This window comes from Apodemus sylvaticus, chromosome 11, assembly GCF_947179515.1.
Source record: "Apodemus sylvaticus chromosome 11, mApoSyl1.1, whole genome shotgun sequence".
In the NCBI taxonomy this organism is placed as follows: Eukaryota; Metazoa; Chordata; class Mammalia; order Rodentia; family Muridae; genus Apodemus; species Apodemus sylvaticus.
The window spans coordinates 43,150,666-43,170,117 of record NC_067482.1 but is presented as its reverse complement, the minus strand read 5'-3'; the positions used below and the strand labels follow the sequence as shown (position 1 = coordinate 43,170,117).

General features: G+C 45.5%; 1 long non-coding RNA gene across 1 annotated transcript in view; it reads left to right on the top strand.

Annotated features, from left to right (window-relative positions):
- Window positions 1–17,631, top strand: part of LOC127696566 (uncharacterized) — a 50,410-nt gene extending 32,779 nt beyond the window's left edge. The window contains exon 4 of the long non-coding RNA XR_007980241.1: window positions 16,762–17,631. This is a non-coding gene — a long non-coding RNA (uncharacterized LOC127696566). The remainder of the gene's footprint in view (window positions 1–16,761) is intronic.
- Window positions 17,632–19,452: the final 1,821 nt, after the last annotated feature.

Genomic DNA, 19,452 nt, shown 5'->3' with positions numbered 1-19,452 from the left:
TGTGTGTGTGTGTATGCACACGCGCGTGCTCGCATGCATGCCCACATGAGGGCAGGTGGGCATTGGAGCCCCTAAAGTTGGAGTTATAGGTAATTGTGAACTTCCTGGGATGGATACTTGTGAATTTAACTCAGGTCCTCTGGAAGAACAACACACTGCTCTTCCCAGTGTCCCCATATAGTATTCATGAGATGAAATTGCAGTGTGAAGAAGGCAGTGTGTGAGGTTATCCCTCTCTGAGGAATTTACTGAATGTGTGACGTGTCACCTGCTTAGGATGGTGCTGTTGAGGCTTTGAGAGTCAGCACAGACTCTCTTGATGTTGCCTGGGCAACGTGCTAGCTAATGTAGGGGGCTTGTACTGGGCCTGCCACCGAGACTATGGCTGCTGGCTCTGGAAGGATTCTGAGACTGTGTGTCCATCAGAAAGTAGTGCCATGCCCGATGCAGAATGCTTGCAGGCCCTCAGGCTTCACACCTACAGTATCTGTTCTACACTAACACCCCAATCACTCAGGCATGTGATGGTCCAGTGTGAGAGATCAGTGGATAAGGCTGCTAACTGTAGGAGCATGATCATCTCTGGGACCCACATAAAGATGGAAGGAGAGAACTGACTCTCCAAATTGTCCTTTGACCTCTGCAGTCCTGCTAAGGCACGCAGGCCCCAACCCCAGCGAGCATCATGCACCTTGAGCCCTTGGCTTAACTTTGGGTTGGCAAATAATTAAAAATATAGGATGACACACAGATTTCCCATACACGTTAAGAAGGGCGATGCCACGTGGAGTTGGAGAAAGGATGGGGCAGCCATGTGTCCTGTGCATCTCATAGCTTCAGTATAAGGCAGAAGGAGCTCAGTCAACATTTTTTCCTCACCAAACCGGAAACAATCACAAAGAAAAATTTCCCATGGAAGGCAGAGCATATTGGTAAAATTAAGCCGCGTGGGACTTGAGTACTGTTAATGTTCTGCTTGTGGGTTTTGTGTGTTTTTGTGTATAATTCGTGGCATTTATATTAAATCCGTAAATAAAATATTGCTTCATTCGTGGGAACTCAATAAAGCATTTAGGAATAACAATAAAAATATCCTGCTGCCCTCTTACATATTTGCTGGTAATTTTACTGATTTCTTAGCTCTTTAAGTCTTAATGAGAGAAATCTGCAGGGTGGCCAGTTAGTGACAACAAATGTGACCTGGCCAGTCAGAAACAGAAGGGCCTCCAGTGATGGGCAAAGAAGGACCAACCTGGCCACACACAGAGGAGCTCTCTGCATGTGATACATCAGCTCCTTGCATCTGAAGTGATGTCATGCCACAAGTCACCTAGAGCTCTGCTTCCACCATGCAGGGTGGAGATGGAGTACTAAAAGCTCCTGCGATACTAAACATAGAATGGCCTGGGACTGAAGGAGGTGACAAAGATAGATATCAGAGCCACAAGACAGTAGCACCCTGGGGAAATGTCAAAAGTGTGGGTTCAAAGCCAAAGAGGCTTTGGTTTAAATCCCAGCTCTGCCAGGACCTTTGGTATCTCGGTTCTTGTGGTCTTCATTTCTACCCTATGAAATATAAAGCTAAAACTATTGTCAACTTCATAAGTAACTGTTAGGGTCCAAAGGATGATAGTTGCAAAGTTTGTAGCCTATGAAAAATGCTTAATAAACAATAAACATTGCTGTTTAGCTAACAGGACATTCGTTGGCAAAGCCATGAGTTCGAGCTTAAAGATGAATGTATGTACATGCATGTTACAGATCATAGTGTGATGGTTGGTATATGCTCAGCCCAGGAAGTGGCACTATTAGGAGGTGTGGCCTTGTTGGAGTAGGTGCATCACTGTGGGTGTGGGCTTTAAGACCCTCATCCTAGCTGCCTGGAAGCCCATCTTCTCCCAGCAGCCTTCAGATGAAGATGTAGAACTCTCAGCTCTGCCTGCACCATGCCTGCCTGGATGCTGCCATGCTCCTACCTTGATGATAATGGACTGAACCTCTGAACCTGAAAGCCAGCCATAGTTAAATAGTGTCCTTATAAGAGTTGCTTTGGTCATGGTGTCTGCTCACAGCAGTAAAACCCTAAGACACACAGTATGTTTTATTACTGTAACATTTTCTATAGCCTCACACTATGAATTGCTAGGGTTGACCTCTTCACACAGCATAGAAAACATTCTGTTTCATTCTCTCTGGAAGATGTATTCCTATTTGGATCCATAGGTGATCCTCTCCCCCTTACATAGCACTGGATCAGGACTGAGTGAAAATTCAATCACAAAACCGAGTACCTTGTAGAAAGATACTCACATATCATTTAGTACTCTGTGAAATGATGGGATGCTAATATAACCAAACAGGCAAGCTCTGATTTGTTCCTTCTTTTTCCAAAACACCTTTTATTAGATTTGTATTTACTTATTTTGTGTGTATGTGTGTTGCAAGTATGTGACATGCCTGTGTGGGAGCTCACACATGTATGGGTGTCAGAGGACAAAGTACGGGAATCACTGCTCTCCTCCGACCATGTGCATCCTGGGAATTGAACTCAGGTCTTCAGCTTTGGAGGCAAGTTCCTTTATCCACTGAGCCAGCCCAGGTTTTCTCTTTAATATATTAGTATTATCCTGACAGCCTAGGGAAAACACATGCTCCCTTCACCTGCCTGCTGGGCTCCTGACAGCATCAAGGTAGGGGTCAGGAAGCAACAGAGGAAGTGAAGAAACAAGAAATGGAAAGAATTCAGAAAGGTGGAAAACATGAGAGGTGGACATGAAGCAGCAGAAAATGTCCCACCTAGGAATCATGCTCTTGCACCCCAACATGCTATTTGTAAGACGCATGTTAGTCCAGGGAATCTACGTAATGGGAAACTTACTCACACACACACACACACACACACACACACACACACACACACCATACACGCACATGTATTAATCACCAGCATTTCTTATTACAATGAATAGTATCTACCTTCTAAACTGGACGATCGTTCATCATCAGGTATATGAAGAAGCTACTTAGAAAGCCTATCATTTATCTACTGGTTATTTCTTCCATTTGAATGGGAACTGTACACAGGTACCCTGAAGGGTTGTAGGCACAAGCGTTCAAATAAAGAGGAAGCTGCCCTTCTACTCCTGAAAGCTTGGCAGTCTGCCAGCAAATTAAAACATGCTCTGCAGGCTGAGGAGAGGTTGCCCAGTTGATAAAGTGCTTGCTTCATGAATCTGAGGACCTGAATTTGATCCCCAGAATCTACAGCTCAAGAAATTGTGGCATGGGCTTGCAACCTCAGTGCTGTGAACACAGAAACCAGTAGGTCCCTGCAGTTCACTGGCCAGCCAGCTTAGGTTACTCTGTGAGTTCTAAACCAGTGAGAAACCTTGTCACACACACACACACACACACACACACACACACACACACACACACACAAGAAAACAAACACAAGCCCTTTGCTCTCTCCTGCAAAATAGCTTTTGAGGAACCACACCAGATACTGGCTTCCAAACATACATGCATTCTTGCTATATGCACATATATACACTTCTGCCACACACATATACAGATGCACACAATAAACACACACACACACACACACACACACACACACACACACACACACAAAAAGCAAGACCTGAAATTTAGACTCTGGAAGAAACCCAATCAAACTGAGATATTTAAAACTGTGGGCAATAAGGATGATACCCAGGGACCAGACTTATGGTTCAGTGGATAAAAGAGATTTTGTACAGAACATGAAGACCTGAGTTTAGATCCCAGCACTGTGTAAAATGCCAATGGATCCTGGCCCTACACCAAGCTTTATAACCCTATACCATGGGAGGGCCACTGGGGGGGTTGCTGGCTGCCAGCCTAACTCCATGTTCAATAAGAGACCTCACATCATAAAAATAAGGAGTTTCATAGGGCAGGACACCGAGCATCCTCCTGCCTCTGTGTGTACCCAGATGACAGTGGAGCTTAGAGAGGTCACAGAAGTTCACAGACACTCCCAGCAATTATGTGACAAAACTAAGGCTTGCATCTCTCTGCTTCTTAATCCTACCAGAGCACTTCTTTAGCCTTTCAGTAACTATATAAGTGAGTTGACACAGGTAACCAGAGATCAATAGGGAAAGATTGTTAGAGTTTTACTTATAAAAAGGAATTTAAGGTCAGGTGTAGTGGCGCACACCTTGAGAACCAGCACTCTGGAAGAAGCAGGCAGATTTCTATGAGTTCAGGGCCAGCCTGGTCTATATAGCAAGCTCTAGGACAGTCATGATAGCATAGAGAGACCCTGTCTTCAAACAAGTGAACAAATAATTCAAAATACATGGCCATGTGTTCTTGAGGTGGGAGGGGTGGAGGAGGTTCAGTTCTACCACTGACTTACCTACAGCACTTCTTAAGATAGAGTCTGACTGTTGCCCAAGATGGGCACCCCTCTTGCCCTGGTCTCTAAAGCACTAGGATTCCAGCCAAGGGCCTCCATGCCCAGCCAGAGCTCTCAACAGACAGTTGTTTTCTGTTTGTGTCTGCCTTGCTGAGGAGTTTGACCCCAGAGCTGTGCACTTGCTGAGCCAGCACTGGCCACCGAGACACACATCTAGCACACAGACATGTAATCCTGAAGATTACAAATCATCTGCAAAGTTGACTGATAACTCTTTGTAAAGTGGGCTACAACTTCTTTCTATATTAAAGGTCATGGTGGGAATGCTCTGTGGCTATCCAGCCCTGATAAAATTTCCTGCAGCCTCCTAAAAGAAGGAAATATGGACACTCAGAGCAATTCTATCACTAAAGCATTTTGAGCACAGGAGAAAATGTCGAGATTATGCTTCTCTTCTTGGATGATTAGCTCTGTATGATGGAATCTGATTGCAGTCATCCCCGCTCCTACCTCTAATGTCTCCTAGATCCAAACCTTCTCCAAAATTACTGTCCCTAAAAAAATAGCTCACAGAGTTGCTTTTGGACTTCCCATACATTCCCGGGAGGGTGTGGGAAGCACCTCCTATATGTTCCTGGGGTGTGGGGGAAGCTCCGCCAACCATTGGAGCATAGCTGGACCCAGCAGGAGCCACACCCTTAAAGAAACATGACTCTCCCTCCCCAGTAGCCAACTATCAGTAGCTTCTCAGCTAAGGATGGGGCTTGTGAGCCCCTCCCTCCTCCATCTGCAGTTGCAGCAACTGACTTGATCTTGTGCAGGCGACCACAGCTGCTTGTGAGTTCACGAGTTCATGAGTACTGTCGTTTGGTCCAGCTCTGGCTGGCCCCATTTCCACGATGACCCCTGAGCCCTGATGGGAGTGTGTGTGGCATCCGCATCCCGTTTAGGACTGAGTGCTCCACGGGCTCTTGTTTCCTGGGCTTCTACCAGTTCCGAGTGACTGTGCTAACTGCTATCATCTGCACAAAGAAACCTTCTTCATGATGTCTGAGAGCTGCACTAAAAGCTCATTTGTCATGGCCTAAATTCCAAGCAGTCCCAGCTGAGGCTAGAAAAGTTAAGGCTGTCTGGAGAAGCATTGGTTGCAGTTACCATTAGAAGCTGGCAGGCAAATCATCTTTTGTCAAGTTCCTCGGTCAGGCTCATGCCAGCCTAAATGTTCCTTTCCATTAGTGAAAAAGAAAAACAACAACAAAAGCCCATCACCATCATCACCACCACCACTATCACCTCCACCACCTCCTCCACCATCACCACCTCCCGCCATCACCACCACCAACTCTATCACCACCACCAACTCTATCACCAACTCCACCACCACCACCACCACCACCATTACCACCTCCACCTCCACCATCACCACCACCATCACCACCTCCACCACCACCACCACTACCACCATCACCACTATCACTACCATCACCTCCACTATCACCACCGCCACCATCACCACCACCAACTCTATCACCAACTCCACCACCACCACTTCCACCACCTCCACTACCACCACCACCACTACCACCACCATCACCACTTCCACCACCACCACCAACAACAACAACAACAACTCCATCACCAACTTCACCACCACCAACAACTCCATCACCAACTCCACCACCACCACCACCACCACCTCCACCACCACCACCACCATCACCACCATCACCTCCACTATCACCACCACCACCATCACCATCACCAACTCCATCACCAACTCCACCACCAACTCCACCACTAACTCCACCACCACCACTTCCACCACCCCACCACCACCACCACCATCACCACCTCCACCACCTCCACCATCACCACCAACACCACCAACAACTCCATCACCAACTCCACCACCACCATCAACTCCATCACCAACTCCACCACCACCATCACCACCTCCACTTCCACCACCACCACCACCATCACCACCATCACCACCACCACCACCACCACCACCATCACTACCATCACCTCCACTATCACCACCACCACCATCACCACCACCAACTCCATCACCAACTCCACCACCACCACCACCATCACCACCTCCACTACCACCACCAGCACCACCACCACCACCACCACCACCAGCATCACCATCACCTCTACCACCACCACCTCCACCACCACCACCTCCACCACCACCACCTCTACCACCACCACTACCTCCACCACTACCTCCACCACCACTATCACCTCCACCATCACCACCACCACTACCAAAGCACGGTGAAAAATTGCTCAGAGAGAGATAGACAAGGAATTTGTGTCTGCATTCTAACCATCTCACCCCCGGTGCTTATAAAAATGTCTCAGCCAAAAGCTGATAGCCATGCTCACCACACTGAGTGATCAGGAGAATGAAGGTTTGGGCTGGGCACTGGTGAGTTCCAAGCCCCAGAAGTTAACTACCAGACAGTAAGACTTTCCATATCAGAAAACCCCGGAGCACTGGAGTTAGTAGTTTGCACTTAAATTAGTGAGCCATGGAGTAGGACATGAAGCAGTTGCAATAAGTAAAGCACTCAGAAATAAATAAATGCTGGGCTACAGTGGCACACAACTTTGATACAAGCACCCAGGAGGCAGAGGCAGGCGTATCTCTGTGAGTTCGAGGTCAACCTGGTCTACAAAGTGAGTCCAGGTCACCCAGGGCTACAACAGAAAAACCCCACCTCAAAAAAAAAAGCCAATAGATAGATATATAGTCAACAGGTGATAGATAGATAGATAGATAGATAGATAGATAGATAGATAGATAGACCGATGATAGATGGATGGATAGAGAGGAAGAGAGAGAAAGAGAGAGAGAGGGATAGAGAGAGATAGAGATAGATAGACCCTCAGTGGTGATGATAAGTAATAAGTCAATCTTAAAAATAAAATAAAATCAGCTCACTGTAGACCTCCCAGATCTTTTATGTTATTTTTAGAAATAAATTTTTACTGAAACCAGGAACGGGATTATAGACAGTAAGCAAGGCAGGAAATAATCCTGACTTGAGAAGGCTGAGGTGAAACTCGAGGACACTGCCCTGCAAGAGATGCTACTCTGTTATACTACGACAGAGTAACAGCTGACATCACTACACAATGGATTTAAAGCAGAAGACACTGGAAACTATAGAACACATGAGAAGGAGCTGGAAAGGGCTCTGTTGTAGACTTCTGTGATATATTTTGGTCATAAGGCTTTGTGTTTTGAAATTAAAATGCTCATAATACTGATCTCTCTGCCCTTCTTGCCCTTCTCTCAACGAGCAGAGCAGCAGGGTTTATTTACATGCCTAGTACCAAGATTTTCCTGTATGATCTGCCATTGGGCATCATAAATGTGTTCTCTGGAGGTCTAACAGTTCTCATCATTAACCATTCACCCAGCTATGGGACGTACACTTATATATTATTATCTTTCTTTCTTTAAACACCTCCTTTTTACCTGAATTATTCAAACAGGTTTTATTTTTTTCAAAAACTGTGAAACATTTCAGAATGTGCCCATTTTCTCTCTGGGCACTGACTGGGAAAGGACTTTGAGCCCATTGTACTATACAATACCCTACTGTGCGTGTACAACCCAAACTATGCTATTTTTATCACGCTGCCCTACGCCGCTTCGAGCATTGTAATTAAATTAAACAAATAACCAATGGCTGACGGGAGGCAGGGGGCCATTCACTGAGAGCAGTAGAGCAGATTGTCTGTAGACTGAGCCTCAATCTTTTTGTTAGCACAGCGCTTTTGGGTTTCTACCACTTAATGTTATTAAAGGAACCTCCCTCCCTCCACCTGCCTTGGACTGGTCAGGCTTCCCTGGCCCAGGAAATGTTTAGGTTTCCAATTACGTGTCCCCAGATACATCTGCTCTGCCTTAACTGTTTGTTCTTGCCCATCAGGAAACTTAATGTTTTGATCCATTGTGCTTTTCCTTTGTCGTAACTTCTTATTCGGGGCTCCCAGTTCAGGGCTTCCTGATTTTCGTGTCAGGCAGGCATGCCATCTGTGTGTGTTAGGGCACGCTAATGTCCTTATCTTGGCTTCCTAGCATCTTTTCCTGATCCCGGGAATGGACGGAGCCCTTGTGTCTAATAAGTCATTTGCCTCAGCAGGTCCCAAATGACCAAGAGATGTGAGGCTGGGAGAGATTAGCATGGTAATCTCATTCTGATGGATAAAATTAGCAAAGCTATCCCCCACAAATGGAGAGCTGCCATTGGCGAACTGCTGCGCTTAGAATCAATTACTAAATTACTTTGAGCTCTAAGTTGACATTAACAGAAAAAAATTGCCATCGACCAAAGGGAAATAAGATAAAGAATATTCGATCATTAAATCTCTCGCTACTATTCACGAATGTGACTCACAAGAATGATACACAAAACAGGGCGGAATTTAATTTTTAACAGTGCCCCCTGTCAACATTTCATCCCAAGCTTCTAGGTGGCCTGGGAGTCTGCCCCAGCCTTTTCCCATTTATTTGCAATGGAAGGAGAGAGAGAGGCAGGGAGGGGAGGGAGAAGGCTGCTGTGTCAGCCTGCATTTCCAGCTAGCTCACCAGTCAAACAGAACTGGCAGGGTGCTTTCCGGGGCCCCAGAGGGAACAGCAGTGAAAGCCTGGTGTCATTCCCGATGCCCTCTCCTGACCTGCCTTAACAATCACAGGCGAAGCCTGTCTCTCCTCCGTTTGTGCTCAGCCCGTCTGCCAGTGACGTGGTGCCTGTAATAGTTTCTTCAGACCACCAATGGCTCTCAGCGTTTCCTGGAACATGTTTAACTTGCATGGCATTGCTAATTAACATAAGAGCTCCATCTTTTTTTTAAAAAAAACAGGCCCTTATTTTATTCAGAAACGCATCCTTGTCTTCATAGAGAAATCGTTATAAAGGGAGGAAATGATGCAAAGGAAGAAGCTTTAAAATAGTTGGTTTTTGTTTTCTTCCCCTAAGCCAGGGCCCAGGGAATCCCAGTGGCATAGTAATTGTTAATATTATTAGCACAGTATACATATCAGCTGTCTAGATATTATGAGGACTTGAATTCAATCTCTGTTGGGGGAGTCAGGGTCAACATCATTAGCTATAGATCTTGTCTGGGTTTCCATATACATGCCTTAGGGCGCATGTCTGCCAGAAACATCTCTATAGATGGTATAACCATAGGACGGACATGGGCCCATTGCACGCAACCATAACAGACAACAAGCTTTTGTTTATCTGAAGGTTTACTGGAATTAACTGATTAGTGTCAACTTGACACAATAACTTTTGTCTACAACACAGTAGATCACTTTGATAGCTTTATTGATGGAGTGTGTTGTCTAATGTAAATTGTAGGGGAAGTTGAATTTAGATAAAGCCTGGAACATTTTTTTTCCTTAAGCACAAACTGCAAAAGCTGTTTGTAAATGCACTCTTGACAAGACACCCTCTGCAGTCTTATGGATGTTGCGATAGTAATTGTGATATTAATAATAATAATTACGAGGCAGAGTGGTAATTGAAATGCATGCAGTTTGGTGGCTGGCAAATGCATCTTTAAGAGGACACAGTTTGTGCTCTTACAGATATTGCAACCAAATTGTGATATTAATAACAATGATTAGAAGGGAGATTTGTAAGCAGAATGTGAGCAATCCATTCTGAAATTAAACTCGGAACACAAGACCATTAAAAGAGAATTAGAAAACGAGGCTCCGTTGTTTCGGGTGACAGGGCTTTTCTGGTAAAAACTGCCTATGAAAGCGGCAGAGACATGAAATGAGAACGAGAGGGAGTTTATACATGTACACAGAATTTTTAAATAACTACAAATAAAGCACTCGCAAGAGTCAAGTTCTAATTTGAGAGGAATTAAAAAATGATCTTGAGTTTCGAGGGCTGGCTGACGAGACACAGAGCCCATCCATCCACAGAGGCTGCGCGCACAGCTCATGCGAGGGTCCCTGAATCACCGAGTAATTAACCAGAGTGCTCTCAGTGAGCTAAAAACCTCTACATCAAACCGGTTCCAGAAACGATTCACCATTCACAATTTTTTTTTCTGACTGCTAAATGAACTGAAATGAACAGTTGCAACTTTCTGAATCTAAATTCTAGAAAAAGAAATGATCTCCTGCTTCTGTCACAGGAGAATGAAAAATTTAATCTCTGAAAGAAGAAATTCAGCGAGCGACTGGCAGTTGAGATATCTCTTAAAAGAATAAAACCCGTGACTCAGACACTTGACAAAGGGTGCTGTTTAACCCTAAAATCGCTTCCTCCTACAAGAATCTAAGTCTGTTTGTTGCTTGTTTTTATTCAAAAGACATGTTTTCAGGAAACAACATCACTTTGAGACTCAGTGACCTGCAATTTGAAGCCCTGATATCTGTCCTGGTATTTTTTTTTAATCTCAGAATATTTCCCATCTCACCCTGGTTTTAGGAAAGTATTTTCTATTGTCCCAATGAGAATATACTACACCTGTGTGTGCCCACTATATATGCATATATATTAAATATGCATTTTTGAGATGGAGACTTATATGTAGCATGGACTGGCCTTGAACTTCTTATCCTCTTGCCTTAGGATTCTGAGTGCTTTTGTCTCTGTGTGTGTGTGTGTGTGTGTGTGTGTATGTGTGTGTGTGTATGTGTGTGTGTATGTGTGTGTTCCTAGCTTCCCTACAACTACACTCCATTGTAAATACCAACCACACAGACAACACAGAACTGCAGATTCTTATGGGGAGGCCTCCCAGGATCCCTCTCTTCTGTTCTGGATTCCCAAGATTTTATATATATATTATATATATGTATACATCACATATATATATGTATGTGTATATGTGTATATATATATATATATATATATATATATATATATATATATATATATACATACATACATGAAAAAGAATGACAGCAAGATAACCTAGCTTCTACCTATGACTTCAAGCACACAAAGAACCACTATAAAGGACTCCTGCCCTGTCTGCTTTTCTCCAGCTAGATTCTCTGTCTGCAACAGAAGGTCATGTGAGGGTTGCTACTGCTCCATTATCCTTCAATCTAAAGGGTCTAGGTTGGGTGAATCTAGAAAATCAAAAACTTCTGGAGAAAGAAAGGAGAGCTAGCAAGCCAACACGGCCAGCATAAATGAGCCTGTTTAAATACCAGATCTCTCAAGAAGAGTCAAAAGTGTTTCCACCTCAAGAGACTGCATTGCCGTGTTTTCTGAGGAAGGTGACGTCTTTACGGCACACGGGTTGACTGTAGGTCAGGGTACTCAATGCTGTTTCCTTCTCTCTGCTCTTCTTTAGGCCAGAGGTGATCATTACTCTTTTCTAGATAAGAAAACTAAGTCCATAACACAGACTAGGTTACATAGGTGGACACAGGGCTTTATCCTTAGCCCAGAGTCCAGAGAAGCACCGACTTCGACTGTTCCACTCACCCTCTGTTCCGGTGCTGGGTTCACTTGGTCCCCAACCCCCTCTCACCAGGGGGGACTTGAGTCAGCAGGAAGAGGGAGTTGAAGGTCTCTGAGTCAGAGCTCAGGCTGGGGGTCCAGCAGTCTGCCCTTGCGCCCTGTCTGGAGCTGCAGCATCTCTCCAGCATCTCACCGTCAGGGACAGATGCCGAGGGTTTGTGAAGGCGTCAGATACGGGGGTGCAGGGAAGTCATGGAGGAAAGGGGCTGCTTTCACCCTTGGTTGCTTCTCTAGGTTCCTGAGGTGACAGCAAGGGTGAGGGGTAAAGAGAGAGAAAGAATGAGAGTGACAGGGAGAGAGGGAGGTTAGCGCGAACCAGGATTCACCCATCACTAAGAGATGGCGCTTAGTGACTTTGGAAAGAACTGCCCGGCTCTGTGTGGTGTTCCACTGGGTGATAGGTAAGCACAAACCACAGGCCGGTCCCTTCTCCTCTCTCACAAGCCCCTTATTAAGTAAGTTCTCCTTAATTTCCACGGTGCTGGCTTAGAGCTCATGACAAGGTCCATAAAGAGGACCCAGCGTGTACCTGGTCCCTTCAAAGGGGATTTGATTTCACCCTCTGCTGGGCTCTTCCCAACCCTGCCTGAGTTTTAACCATCAGCTGTAGCTCTCTTGCTCTCTACAGCACGGGTCTGAACACATTTCAGGTGTTACAAGTCATTTAATAATTAGAATAAATGTTTTATAATACATTCAAACAGTCGAAATTAAGTATTAATTCTGATTATACCACATCCAAATTATTGAAGTAAAGAATTCGGAGTGAGAAGGGCATGGTCTGGACTCCGCCCCCTCGAAGGCACTATGGCTTTGAGCAGTCACTGTACCATCTATGCATTTACTTTCTTCCCTTTAAGAACAATGGTAGCAAGCACAAATGGTTATTGGGATAGTTTAATAGGATGGTTTCTTTGAAGCTCTTCACAGCATCAGGCCTAGGAAAAGCAACTGAAAGGAGGAAAGGGTTTATTTGGTTTCTAATTCCAGCTCACAATCCATCCAAGGGAGACCAGATCAGGAACTCAAGGGAGAACTTGAAGCAGAAACTATGAAGGGAATCTTCTTGCTGACTTGCCTAAACGTCATTATATAGCTCAGGTCCACCTGCCTGCTCACAGAGGACCAGGTCCTTCTCCATCAATCTGCAATCAAGACAATCCCTCACAGACATACACACCCACTGAACAAACTTCTAAAGATAATTACTCAATTGACACTGCTCCCCAGCCCCATGGGATTCTAAGCGGTGTCAAGTTGACAGATAATGCTGACTATGACACCCACCAAAACACCAGGAGGAGACATCTTTACAGTAAGGCTTGGGGATTCCTGGAAACCAGACCAGGCTCCGATGATCCGAGTTCAGCCTGAGAAGCCTTCAGGGTTCATTCAGGTGAGACAGGAGCATTGGGCTAAGGACCACCATATGGGTGAACCGGGAGCTGTAATCCACCCATTTAGGATCTGACCTACTTCAGTCATCATTGACATTAGGTTCTGTGTGTTTAAAGGTTAAATAAAACAATGACAGAAAAAAAAAACACACAAACAACCACCCCACTACCTGACAATTTTAGTCCCTGTGGGCAAATGTATCCTTATAGATTTGATGATGTGTTCTTCATTGACCAATAGCTTGGAACTGACTAAACGTGGCCCTGGCTAGCGCTCTCTACTCCCTGCTGGGCGCTGTGGAAAATCTTGCAAGAAGCCACTCTAGAGCAGTAGACCCAAACATGGCTGCCTTTTCTATACGCACCTGTTCTAGGCTTTCCTATGCGTCTCCAATAGAGATGCTGTTTTTGTTCACAAATAAAATTGTTAATTACAGTCTTCCTCATCACAGGCGTGGTAGCGTGTGTCCATAATCTCAGCATTTGGGAGACAGAAGCAAGAAGACTGGGAAAAGTTCAAAAGCGACCTGGTTTAAACATAGTGAGTTCTGTGCCAGACAGAGCTCCTGAACAAGACCCCATTTAAAAAAAAATCTACCCGCTATCAAGTCAAATTTAAATTTTCAGTTGATGGATATCAGTGAAGACAACCTGAATCCTATGTTTCTTAAGACCGGGACCAGCTATGCCTGGTTGTAACAGAGTGTTTCCTTCCTTGGCTACCAGAGGCCTATACTTGCCAGAAAGATCTGAGCAGGGAGTCTTGCTTTCAGTCATTTATCTCTGGCTTAAAAGATACCACAAAGTTTACCTGGGATGGCGCAGGTGCACACACACACACACACACACACACACACACACACACACACACGACTGCGTCTAAAAAGCAAAGCAAAAGAAATACCTAAGTCAGAAATGTTAGGATTCTGTCCAAGCTCCACCCCACGGTTACCTGGCAACAGCCAGGTAGGCCCCTCCCCACAGTTACCTGGCAACAGCCAGGTAGGCCTGACCCACCTTAAAAGGGGCTGCTTGTCCCCTCCTCTTGTCTCTTACTCTCTTGTCTCTCTTTCTTGCCTCTTGCCCTCTTGGGCTATCCTCTCTCTCTATTACCCCCCTCTCCACGTGGTCATGGCTGGCCATTCTCTCTCTCTCTCTCTCTCTCTCTCTCTCTCTCTCTCTTTCTCTCTCTCTCTCTCTCTGGTGTTTCGAGACAGAGTTTCTCTGTGTAGCCCTGGCTGTCCTGGAACTTACTCTGTAGACCAGGCTGGCCTCAAACTCAGAAATCTGCCTGCCTCTGCCTCCCAAGTGCTGGGATTACACCACCGCCCAGCATCCCCTCTCCTTCTCTCTGCCTTTCTCTGCCTCTACTACCTCCTTAACTCCCCTCCCTATGCCCTAAATAGACTCTAGTCTATACTATACCATCCATCGTGTGTGTGGTCCCTCAGGGGGAAGGGGTGCCTCGGCACAGGCCCGCTGAGGCACCACCTTCCCCAACAAGCCTCTAGAACATATTCTTATGCCTTTCTCTTTTTATGATCACAAGAAAACAGTAGGAGAAATTTAGAGCTATTTATTTTTTCGCGTTGGCATCAATCCCTCAAACCTAGCTCCTGCGGAGAGGTGCTTTACCCCTGAGCTGCACCCCTCTGCAGGAATTACAACAGGCATGGTGGTACCCCAGCATTCAGGGGGTTCAGGCAAGAGGATCAGAAGTTGAAGGTCATCCTTGGCTACTTAGCAAGCACATGGTAAAGTCGTGCTGCTGAATGAAAGTCCTCTCCCCAGAAAAGCAGTTCTAAGGTTAAATGTGTGGTATTGTTTAAGTAGAATGATGACTTCATCTATACAAGTGTCTGAGCAAATTAGAAGTCATTTCTATTCTGTCCTGTTGGCCTGTGCACTGGGCTCCCCCACTAGTGACAGAGTCTGATCTGGGGACAAAGCAAAGACTTTCCAAAGCGCTGAGGTGTCTGAGGGGCCCAAGGTGGTGAGGGGGGAAAAAAAAGATGTGTTCGACTGACCAGCAACTCACACCAAAAAAATAAGAGAGACCATTGAACAGAGGTAATCTCCAAATGAATGGAAAATATTGAAACCGGTTTATCCCAGTAATGTGCTCCTCCTTTGTAGAAACACAAAGGGACGAGGACTTTGGGGCTCCACTTGCTTTGATGACTTATAGGCAAAAAAAAAAATAGCGTTATAGGTTTGTTTATTTGTGGTTTTGTTTTGTTGTTTTTTTAATTGGGGGACAGGTTGAATGAAATCCTGTAAAAGAAGAAAATAAACATCATGTTAGTTAGGAGCCTGGCAACACTTTTCTTATGGGATAAAGCATACCTTGGGAATTTCTCTTTTATTTTGTTCTGCATTTGTTTTGTTGTTTGATAATTTAACAACCATGTACCCATCAACATCTGATGCTTCTCTTTTGGGGAAAAGAACATTAAACTCTCCCAAGGTCATGACTGATGTAATTTGGGAAACAATACCATCTCATCCATTTCTGTGGCAGGTACCTTTTGTTGTTAAATAATTAAAACATTTAATCCCTGAATTCCCTTTCTGCCCCTTAATGCATCATCTCATTAACCAGGGTCATGTGAGTGATAGAAAGCGCTTGGATCTGAACAGCAAGGTTTATTGTAGAAGGTATCAAAGTGGTGTGTGTGTGCATGTGTATGTGTGTGTGTGCATGTGTATGTGTGTGTGCATGTGTGTGCATGTGTATGTGTGTGCATGTGTATGTGTGTGCATGTGTATGTGTGTGTGCATGTGTATGTGCGTGTGCATGTGTATGTGTGTGTGCATGTGTGTGCATGTGTGTGTGTGTGTGTGTGTGTGTGTGTGTGTGTGTGTGATGGAGCACCATCCATTTTGTGTCAGGCATTTGACTTAATGACATTTCCCTTCTACTTACGCATTTCATTATCTGCTTTCGTGTCTTTGGCAGTACAATAAACCATAACCAACTCAGGCACTCCCCGGAGTAAGCTTTATTTTTCATCCATATTGGATCCCTTTGTAGGGTTCTTGAAACCAGATGCTGGGGAAGGAAACATTCCTGCTTTCCACCGAAAGCACCGCTGCTCATACTTCCAGCAATCTGGAAAGGAAGTCCTGGCTGCTAAGGCTACGGAAACAGTAGGGAAGGAGAGGGGGCCAGGAGGAGGAGGGGGATCTGTACGTGCCAATTCTTTGAGAACGAATGAGTCCCTCCAGCCACAGACCTTGCAACTGCCACATGTTGGCCCCACTGCCGCCTCCTTCCTCCCTCTGACTTCCGTTCCTAGGTGCACTGATGTTCTGGGTCAATTCTAGTTGCATTTGTGCTGAGCATTAAAACACACAATGTTCTCTGCCTCAACAGGCATTATTTTCAAGAATAAAAGGATGGTCCTCTCCCCCTTTCTTCCCTCTTTTACAGGAATTTCCTGAAGGTAAAGAAAGTTCAGATATAATCAACTGGAACCTTGGGGCCCGTAGTCCCAGAAACGCACAGGCTCTTCTTAGGAGTATAGACTCGGGCCTGAGTCCCAGCACCAGATTCTGCAATGTAATAGTCACCCACCCCTCTGTGATCTTTTAAAACATTTCAGTTAAAAAAAGCACTGCCCTCGAGGTCAAACCGTGTAGAGTAAATGACGCTGTGTGCAAAGGCTTAGTTCCAGACTCATAGTAATGCACAAAATGACTCTGGTCTCCTAAGAATACAGAAAAGAGGTTTACAAAAGTTAAGTTGTTGTTATTTTATTCTTCTCCACACTTCCCAAGTGCAGGACTTACAAACATCCCAAGACAATGTTGATAAAGACATGTCTGGCAGAGCCTGAGGAAAGCGAACACAAATGAATACAATGACTATGGAGTGCCCAGGGAAGTGAATAAGTAGCAGCCTGTGGCACTGAGCTCCCCATTCTCCCAGTGCCAAGCTGGGTCCGTCTGCTCTTGGATAATTTCAGAGCCAGCTGACCAACCAGTGAAGCCTGTGACCGCTTTCAGAAGGCCTCCCTGGGGTGTGAATCTCTCAAGGTCACTTCATACCACCACACTCAAAAGCTCACAGTCACCAATCTGGCCATGTTGACCGGCAGAAGGGCTTGTCAGAGCTGGATGCTGGGGAGATGGCTCAGCTTCGTGATGGTTGCTTTGGCAGAGGACCCGGGTTCCATTGCCAGCACCCACCTAGTGGCTCACAACCATCCGAAACTCCAGTTCCAGGGGATCCGACACTGTCACCTGACCTCGGAGGGTACCAAGCATCCATGTGGTACACATTTATGCATGCAGGTGAAGCACTCATACATACTCATATATAATAAACTTTAAAAGCAAAAGTACTGTCTGTGGTCTATGGGTCTTCAGTTGGCACTATCTTTAGCAATTAATGTAGTTCATAGGCAATGCCAGTTAGTTTGCCTGAAGGAATTGCAACACAGGAGTAAGATTAACATAATTTCCTGACTCTGTTTTCCTTTCCTAACGAGTGCTTTGTTCCTCTGGCATACATTCCCCCACACTATTATCTTCTGCAGGGGCTGGGGGTGGGGGTTGGGGGTTGGGGGTTGGAGTGGGGTGGGGTTAGGGGTGGGAAGGGATGGAGTGGGGTGGAATGGGTTGGGAAGAAATGGAATAGGGTAAGGGGCACCCAGATTCTCATCAGAATTCAACCAATGGACCTTGGACTTTGCGCCTCAAGAACTGTGAGCTAAACAAACCTTTCTCTCATATTGTCCAGCCTTGAGTAATTGGTTATAGCATCAGAAACTGGACTAACAGAATGCAAATAGCTCAGTGCTGTGATGAATTATCTCTCTTTTCCTGTAATAAGAGACTTAACAGAACATAGCATTTTCTATTTTAAAACCATGACATCACCACGGTAACCAGGATGACTGCTATTTCAACTCCATTGACGAAACCCAACTAGGCTAATGAAATTGGCCCACAAAGAGAATGTGTTAGAGGCAAACTATTTCATAGAGATAGCTTACTGGAACTACAAGCTAATCCTAGCCCTTTCTCTCGAAAGAGTTGAGAGATCATCCAAGCAGATGACTCTAAATTGGGAGGAAGCACCTACTCTTGGTTTAGCATCAATAAATATGCTCACTTTTAACTAATCACTGTGCTAACTGCATTGATTTTTTTTTTAAGGCAAGGCTGAAGGTATTAAGAAAACAACCCCAGAGGGCACAGAGGCTGCTTTGTCTGGGGGCTGATGAGTGGACAGGGGGATTCTGCTCATTCTTGGGCACACCTCTGCTGATGTCATCCATAGCCCTTTCTATCCCAGTGCTGTGGTTGGTAGTGTTAACCTTTGGCCACTTGGTTGAGCTGTTCTAGTCCCCCCCCCCCCCCCCCGTACCCAAGGGCTCTCACAAGATGCCAGGGGTACAAGTTGTTACTCAGGGTCCAACAGCTGCCGGAGCAGATGGCTGGGGACTTGTACACTGTGGTCCGTGCATCATCCTTTAGCTCTAAGGCACCAGAAACAATTTGACAAATTAGATTAAGTGAGGACAATCTGCTGCTTGCCTGGAACACTCACGCTACGCTTTCACACACTTCCGTGTGCTCTTGTCATGGCCTCCGGATAGAAGATATTAGCCGCCACTCTGGTGAGATGAAACTCTCAGAAAAGAACACAGTCACCCTTGGCTGCCTCTTTTGTCACAGCCCTGAATGTTCATGAGTCACACATGGAACCAACTTGCTCATGAGTGTGGTGCCCAGGCCATTCCTAGTCCCACTTCCGAGAGACTGTGGCCTCTGGTTCCATGCACTTGACGGCTTATGTGTGCATAAGTCTATCTCCTTTGTGAAATAAAAATATAAGTAACAGATCTGCTGGGGGGAAAAAATCTTCTTGTTCCCTCCCAACTTGCCTCTGCTTGTCTTCCAGGCTTCCAGTAGTTTCCTTGGTGGACACTACGTGGTTGACTTTCAAAATTCTTTGTGCTTTGAGACAGTGTGTGTGTGTGTGTGTGTGTGTGTGTCCCTGAGTTTGTGAAAGGTGGCTGCTGCTGGGTGGGGAAGATAATGGTGAACCCTGGGAAGTCTGTGGGAATTCCTGAGGGAGCTGCAAGTTGCTATGAATAGCCTGGCTTTCCCTGAG